The sequence below is a fragment of the Electrona antarctica genome (assembly GCF_951216825.1).
Source record: "Electrona antarctica genome assembly, chromosome: 14".
Classification (NCBI taxonomy): Eukaryota; Metazoa; Chordata; class Actinopteri; order Myctophiformes; family Myctophidae; genus Electrona; species Electrona antarctica.
The window spans coordinates 15,265,607-15,273,655 of NC_136795.1; positions in this window are offsets into that span (position 1 = coordinate 15,265,607).

The following is an 8,049-nucleotide window of genomic DNA, read 5'->3' on the forward strand; positions in this document are numbered from 1 at the left end:
ACAGATTGAATCGTTTTGAATGGTCTTGTTTTGACCTATCTGTTATTTTTGTCATTGTCATACACTCTCACCACTCAGGAATGCATACTGGCAACTGATTGATTGATTGATGTTTGTATTGATAGTTTGCAGAATGGGTACAGTTCAAGGAAAGTACCGATCAATAGAGGGTATGCGCGTGACATCATCATACCTGGAAGTTATGCAGGAATACCTACTGAGTGGCAAAAAACTACTTTCTGGCCTTGACAGCCCATACAGTCCTATTTGATTGCATTAAATTACTTTAAACAACGTTAAATTCGCTTTGTTACTCAATTTGCCACTCGATCTGCCATTCACTTTATGCATGCGCATACCCTCTATACAAAATCTGCTAAGAGGATTAAACCAGAAAAAAGAAATAAGACTTGTTTACATCAGGGTCCTCCATTTTCAATTAATCAAAACATTTAAAGACACACTTCTATGCTAAAACATAAAATAAATCATATACACAGTTAGAAAATAGGGAAAACGTGTACAGTATAGAAATAAAGAGGGGAGAGGGGGTAACAATTAAAGCCAAAACGTTGCATGTTAATTGTTAACCGTTATTTGAATTTAAAAGGGCTGACTGCGTCTCGAGGATGTTTTCAACGCCTGATCAAGTCGTTTGAAAAGGTCTGTCTGTTGATTTTTGAAGCATCTCTTCTCATAAAGGTCAGCCTCTTAATCAGCACTGCAGTACTTCTAAGCCCACGCAGCCGTCACACAAATGTCAATTTACTCAAACTATTTTTTTTTTTTAGAGATTCACAGACTCGGTGATTCAATGTAGTTTTGAAGCATAATTATAGCTCAGAACCTGTCGCATCACGTCATGCTGTGAGATTGTAGGCTACTGTAGATCAGTGGTTCTCAAACCTTAGCTCAAGACCCAAGAGAAATTAGACGTAGCAGAGCTTATACATCGGCTAAATGACTGGGGGAAAAAAAGAAAAAAACAATTGAATTTGGTTTTAATTTTTTTTTTTTTTGGGAATGTAATTTGTTTTGAAATAATAAATAAAAACAATGTGGGGAAAAAGAAATTAAGGGACCCATAAAAATGTGTCTGCGACCCACAAATTGGCCCTGACCCAGTGTTTGGGAAACAGTGCTGTAGATGGTCTGTTTTCGGCCTGCAACACCGCCATACGATGGCGTCCACGTTATCTAAGATTGGACACAAGAGGTGGTCAGTGAAAGCCGCCGTGTGTGTGTGTGTGTGTGTGTGTGTGTGTGTGTGTGTGTGTGTGTGTGTGTGTGTGTGTGTGTGTGTGTGTGTGTGTGTGTGTGTGTGTGTGTGTGTGTGTGTGTGTGTGTGTGTGTGTGTGTGTGTGTGTGTGTGTGTGTGTGTGTGTGTGTGTGTGTGTGTGTGTGTGTGTGAGAAAAATAATAAAATGACAACAAAACCGATACCGAGGGGCCCCATGGGGGCAAGTGGCATGACAATAACCATGGCGACAAGGCCAATTCACGCCTACTGCAGCGTGCTGTAGCAGAACCCCGGCCTATTGGGATGATACATGACCCTCAGTCACACCAATGTTTGTATTAGTCTGTGTGTGTGCGTGCGTGCGTGCGTGCGTGCGTGCAGAGAGAGAGCTTCATGTCACTCCGTAAGATGTTCTCCAGATGAGTGAGCAAGACCTGAGGCCGATTCTACAAATGCCTTCTAAATCAGTTCTCACATTTTCAAGAATGTTAAAAAAATGTCATCTTGAAATCTTAGTATCTGCTATTTTCTAGCAAACATTAAACGCCATTAACAATAAAGAGACAATGACGTAATAATGAGGCACATTATGGCTTCATTGTCAATGGCGTTTACAAAACAAACATTGAACTAAAGACAAACATTAAACCTGTGTATAGGAGGGGCTGGCGCCCCTCAAAAATAGCAGTGAACTTGTATATCTGCTAGTATTTTGAATAGCCAATGCTAAAATAAATACCTAATAAGTGGCGTCTTTTATCATATGTTTAGATGATGAAGTCATCATACATCACTTTTTACTGTGACAACCATACGTCATAGTTTAATGTAGCACCCATGTCATAGTGTACTGTGGCACCTGTAGTGTGGCACCCACTACGTCATAGTAAATGTATTCTGCCATTATCTTGGCCTAAAAGTTTGTACGGAGTAAATTGTTCCGTAAAAGGTCCATAGACGTGGGGAACACACAAATAAGCCACGCGTTGGAAAGCCTTGGATTACGTAATCGTTACAATTACGTTTAGACACCCAAACACACACTGTCAAATGTTGGATATGTTGGACACTGTCAATATTGTCACCCATATTGCACCTTTAATGGTGAAAGAAAAAATAAAATCCACTGATGTAGTATTATGAGCAATTGCAGATTGCAAGTTGGCCTCAACCTCACCTTGGCGGTAGTAGTCTCTCAATTCTGTGGAAGGTATATAAAGGCTAACATTTACTGTGAGTCTGTCACACTATGCCTTTATCTACTGCCATCTGTAGTGTGTAGAGAGTATAGAAGATTTACTGAAGTGGTTAGGATACTTAACTATTCTCATTCTCATCTCCAGAAAGTCTGGATAACAGCCATGTTCAAACCATGGTTGACACAGTGACATGTTTGACTATAGGCTATACTTGTTCCTTGTTCTACCTCTCTCTGCTAGCTGTACTAGCAGAAAAGCTACCTGATGCCACATACATACATACATACATTACATTACATACCCACACGCAAATGAATGAATAAGCGTTAGACAATTTGTATCAAACTGGTCTCTAACTGTTGTGGCACTTTGGAGGTCAGTGTTTCAGTGTTAATTTTGTTGACTAAGACTAAAGACTAAGTCAACTAAGGTTTTTCAGAAGACTAAGGACTAAGACTAAATGGTGTGTTATATTCAAAAGACTAAGACTAAAACTAAATCAAAATATTGTGAAAAAATTAACACTGCAGTGTCTTCCATGTGAATAAAAAGGATGATATGATTGTTGCACTAAATGATTTGTGTGACATAGAGTTGTACAAAAATAGGATTTAGAATTGCTCTTTGTGCAAAATCAAAAGTCACTGTATCAACACCTTTATTGTCGATGCATTAGCTTCAGGTTTTCACCATTGTGGGGTATATTAGTAGCAATTTTTGTGTATAAAAGAAATTGAGAAAAACTGTAATCCTCTCTCTGGGGGTGCGGGCACACAGGGAGAGAGCATCAGCCTTGGATTTGAGAAGCCATCTCTTATACTGCGACGCCACACAGGCGGCTGGCTGAGTTCCACAGGCCCTCGTCTGTGTATTCAAATGACTTTCACCTGCGGGGCATTTTCCCCAGCCTCCAGCCCTCCACCCATCAGAATGCATTACAGAGCATCATACTCTGTCAGGCTGGCAGAGGCCCGTGCAACAGATGAGCCCCTGGTGCAGAACCATGCAGCATGCTGGCCCGCAGCCCACACGCACGCAGGCAGCAGTGCTGAATGGACCCATGTAGATGTTGCATTTCTTTCTGTGTGTTTCTCACTGTCTATGCCAGAGGTTCTCAAACCTTTAATTTCAAGGACCCCCATATAGAGGGTATGCGCATGCATAAAGGGGGTGGCAAATCGAGTGGCAAAGTGAGAGGCAAAGTGAGTTTAATGTAGTTTTTTGCCACTCAGTAGGCATTTCCGCTTAACTTCCTGGTATGATGATGATGTCACGCGCATACCCTCTATTGGTATGCATTGATTAGACCGATGGTTATTGACTCGTTAGTGTCCATTTTGTGTATATATAGTAGTAGTAGTAGTAGTTACAGACTTGTAAGGGTTCACTACAGGGAATTGGGCTGAGTGGTGTCAAAGTGGTACTAAATGAGTGCCTAAAAAGTACCCACTCCAGGGTGGGTCTGAGCTAGGCTAAGTGCCACAGGGCCAAACACTTCATACTGACTGATCACTCACTGACCTTTTATTTAGACCATGATCATAGTTGTAAAACTTGTTATGCATTATAAATTGAATATTTGTATTATAATCACTGTTATAATCTAATTTAGTGTATTATAATGATCAATACATTATAATAATTTATATTGTATTATAATGACAGTTATAACACACACACACACACACACTGTAATTAGTGTGTGGTAGATCAGCTTATCATGGAGATTCATGAAACCGGAGGAGTATTCCGCAGTGGTAGAGTTTGGAGCAGAAGATGAAGACCTCTTCTTGGACGATAGCTGCTCCCTGGAAGAAGTGTTCGCCTCCCTGTGTGACGATGCTGATGAAAGCGACAACGCGTGGGTCTTCATGGACCTATTGAAACAAATGCTTCATCTGGATCCAGAGGAGAGGATAACACCTGACCAGGTGTTGGACCATCCCTTCATCACCACCAAGCCAAGTCCCACCAAACCACTGCGTCGTAGCAAGTCCACACAATAGTGTGCAATCTTGAGGTGGAGGTTTTTGTTTTGAGGAACAATTAGAACTTTCGACCGAATCAATGGAGAGATTACACTCCACTGCTGTTGCACTGGTACTGTCACGTACAGTGATATTTCTCCCACCTGTACAAGAGACTGCATTGATATCTCTGCTGCTACTCATTGCTGCTGCAAATCTTTCTCTGTACTTGTGCAAGAATTTGTCAAATTTGACCATGCATACTTGATATTGTAACTTGGACAATAACTTGGCCCGTAGCACTTGCCCTAGCCTAGCCCCTTAGATAGCACATTATGTAGACTTAGATAGTATTTTAAACAGACTTGTAGCTTGTTACGTAGACAGCTCTAGAATTGCACTTTATGTAGTCATAGCACTTTATAGTACACATGTATAATATATTATATAGTATAGTATGTATAGTTTACATAGATACTCCACTGTTACGTTCTTAGTCTACGCATGATTCATGAAAACTACTTTTTATATATGTGATGTATGCCATGCTTTTGTTATTGCTTAATGTAAGTCGCTCTGGATTAAGAGCGTCTGCTAAATGCCTAAATTGTAAATTGTAATTGTAATTGATGTCCATTACATATGAAACTCTGTTACTCTCTTGCCTGTTAACACTGTTAACATGCTTGCAGGTAACGGCAAACTTGCTCTTTTACACCTCCTACAGACACTTTATGTAACTACACTTGTAATTTGTATTAAGCCCTTTTCCTCCTCACGTGTGCTTTGAAGAGCCTTTGCTTGTAAGTTTTCATGCTTTAGTTCCTGCGGTCGCTTCTCGCCCTTAAGGCGTCTTACTGGTTATAGTGGTCCATTCGGTTCTTACCAATAGAAGGAGAACTCTTGCACAGGTGATTTGCATGTGTACAGGACAGTTGGTCACTCATCTACATTACATTATTGTTAGGCAAGAAGCAATGACCTCCACCTACAGTATGTTCTTACATTACAAAGGGGGCACCGATTACCTCCAGGAGGGGAGGGGGTACTGCAAAGTAGCCTACTTTATTACAGTAGGAAAGGTACAGTATATATTTTGATGCAGCTGCATCAAAATAAAGTAGGCTACAAAGTTGTACAAAGTTACTGACTGCAAGGGTCCAATTAGTTCCTAACTATCAATCATTTAGCTCACCTGGGTCACCTCAAAGACCCTTGGGTGACCCAGACCTCACTTTGAATGAACACATGCGCACAGGCGCACGCACGCACGCACGCAGAGAACATCATTCTCTGCCACAAAGTGCAGACTTCTACTCCTCCTCATTCTTCTCTGTCTCTCTGCTAAATAAATGCATCTTGCACGCTTTCACCTGCACTCTTGCTCTCTTCTTTTTGAGTGGTGTCCTACAACTGGCTTTTTTGTGCAGAAAAAATTAGCATGGTTGCTATGTTCATCCTGTTGTAATGACGTAATGAAATCACACCCGGGTGAACAGGGTGAACATAGCAACCATGCTAATTTTTTCTGCACAAACAAAGCCAGGTAATGAAATCACACCCGGGTGTGATTTCATTACGTCAGACATGATTTCATTACGTCAGACAGACCTTACACCACTCAGTTCACACGGGTGTGATTTTTTTATATATATGTTTTTTTTTGTGGCTTTTGCCTTTATTTTATTTATTTGTTTTTATGGAGGGACAGACAGTAGGCTGACAGGAAATGGGGAGAGAGATGGGGGGAAGACATGCAGTGAAGGCCGTCGGGATCGGGAGTCGAACCCGCGGCACACTGCCAGACTGGATTGCCAGCCAAGGTGCCTGGACCACTGAGCCATGGCCCAGGCCCACTCTTGCTCTCTTATCAGTTGTTCTGTCCTGCCTTTTGCCCTCCCTTCCCCCTGCCTACCTTACACTGCAGTTGAACCTATAGGGTCATGATGATGAAACCAACTAACCAAGCCAATATCTTCTCCTTCCCGTGTCTGTCATCTGTGTGGGAGGTGGTAGAAGGTGACGGCCTGCATTCGCCAAACCATTGTGGTACTTATTTACACTATATACTGTAGGGATTAGGGAGGGGGCTGGAGTGATGCTACAAAACGGTGTATTACTATATTATTATGGTTAATGATGCTGCATGTTGCCATGATTACATTACTGTGAAGCGACTAGCGAGTGCCACTAATGAAATGCTAAGCAGAAGGGGCTGTGTGGTAACTTGAACGCTCTCCCCAAAACATATTCTCTCCCCAATTTATTTTTCGCTCGCCCCCATCATTTCTTGTATTCTTGTTCTTTGTTTTACTGTGGTTAAGGTTAGGAATAAGTTTAGGGTTAGGCATAATTTTACTGGGGTTAAGGTTAGGAATGAGGGTAGGTTTAGGCATAGTTTTACTGAGATTACGTTTAAGGGTAGCCCTGAAACATGACTGTCATAATCACGTCATGTGAACCATGGCTAGGAATATAGTCCAGTTTTCGGTGAAGAGGTGACCACCGAAGCGGTGGTTAGTAATAAGAGAGAGGTGTTGTGTGAGCGGTGACCAACGCGGTGTGATGTCATGTTGTAGTTTTCGGTGGTCACCTCTTCACCGAAAACTGGACTATGAATAGGCCTTCAGGGTATGTTAAGGTTTAGTTTCACTGAGATTACCTTTAGGAAAACCTGATGCAAGCACTGGTGACCATTCCAAAGTTGCTGGATTTGATGAGCGTGTTTTGTATTCCTTTTGGATGTTGTTGTTGTTGTTTTTTTTGTTGACTAGACTAAAAGATGCATGAGGCTCACTCAGTGCATGTGCAACACATAAAGAGCGATGGCTGTGACTTTCTGCAGATGATTAGAATGTGTATATAAAGGCTATATATCAGGATAAAACCAATTCATAATGCATGTAGGAAAGTTTCAATGTGCTCTGCCATTTCTGATTTAGCATAATTCTCATGCGGTTGATGTATGATCTAAGATAAGATATGGAAATTGTGATAAGTCTGTTTAAGTTCTTTAAAGAAGCCAATATATTCCTCAGTCACTCGATCACAGGCTAGGTCAGATATAGTATGTCTTTTTGTGGGTTATTTTACCATAGGCATATTTAAGTGAGCCTATTTCTATCCACATATGGTGTGGCTTCAATGTGGAGCTCACACTTCATGTGGTCAGCTAGCTTTAGTCATACGTACAATGTCTATGATGACGTATTATTTCAGCAACTCTTCAGCAGTTCAGCTGGATCAACTTTGATTATGAAATTAGAGTTGTATATTTCAAAAAACATATACTTGAAGTTGTATATGTGCAAAGATGTACTTCTGATCTATCCTGGCACGGGGTGCATACTTAGTTTAGACTAGTCATTGGTTAGACATGGGTTAAGGTTAGGTTTAGGTGTGCTGCCCCGTGGGAGGTTAGGTTTAGGGTGAGGGTTTGAGATATGTTCTAGACTCCTCCAGAGCTAGCTGTGCCATTGGTCTGGTTGTGTCATCTTTATTGAATCTCCTTTATCAAACTACTGTGTAATCTTGAGGTTTTGGACAAGGTTTCCAACCAGTCAGATAGATAGATAGATAGATAGATAGATACTAGATAGATAGATAGATAGATAGATAGATAGATAGATAGATAGATAGATAG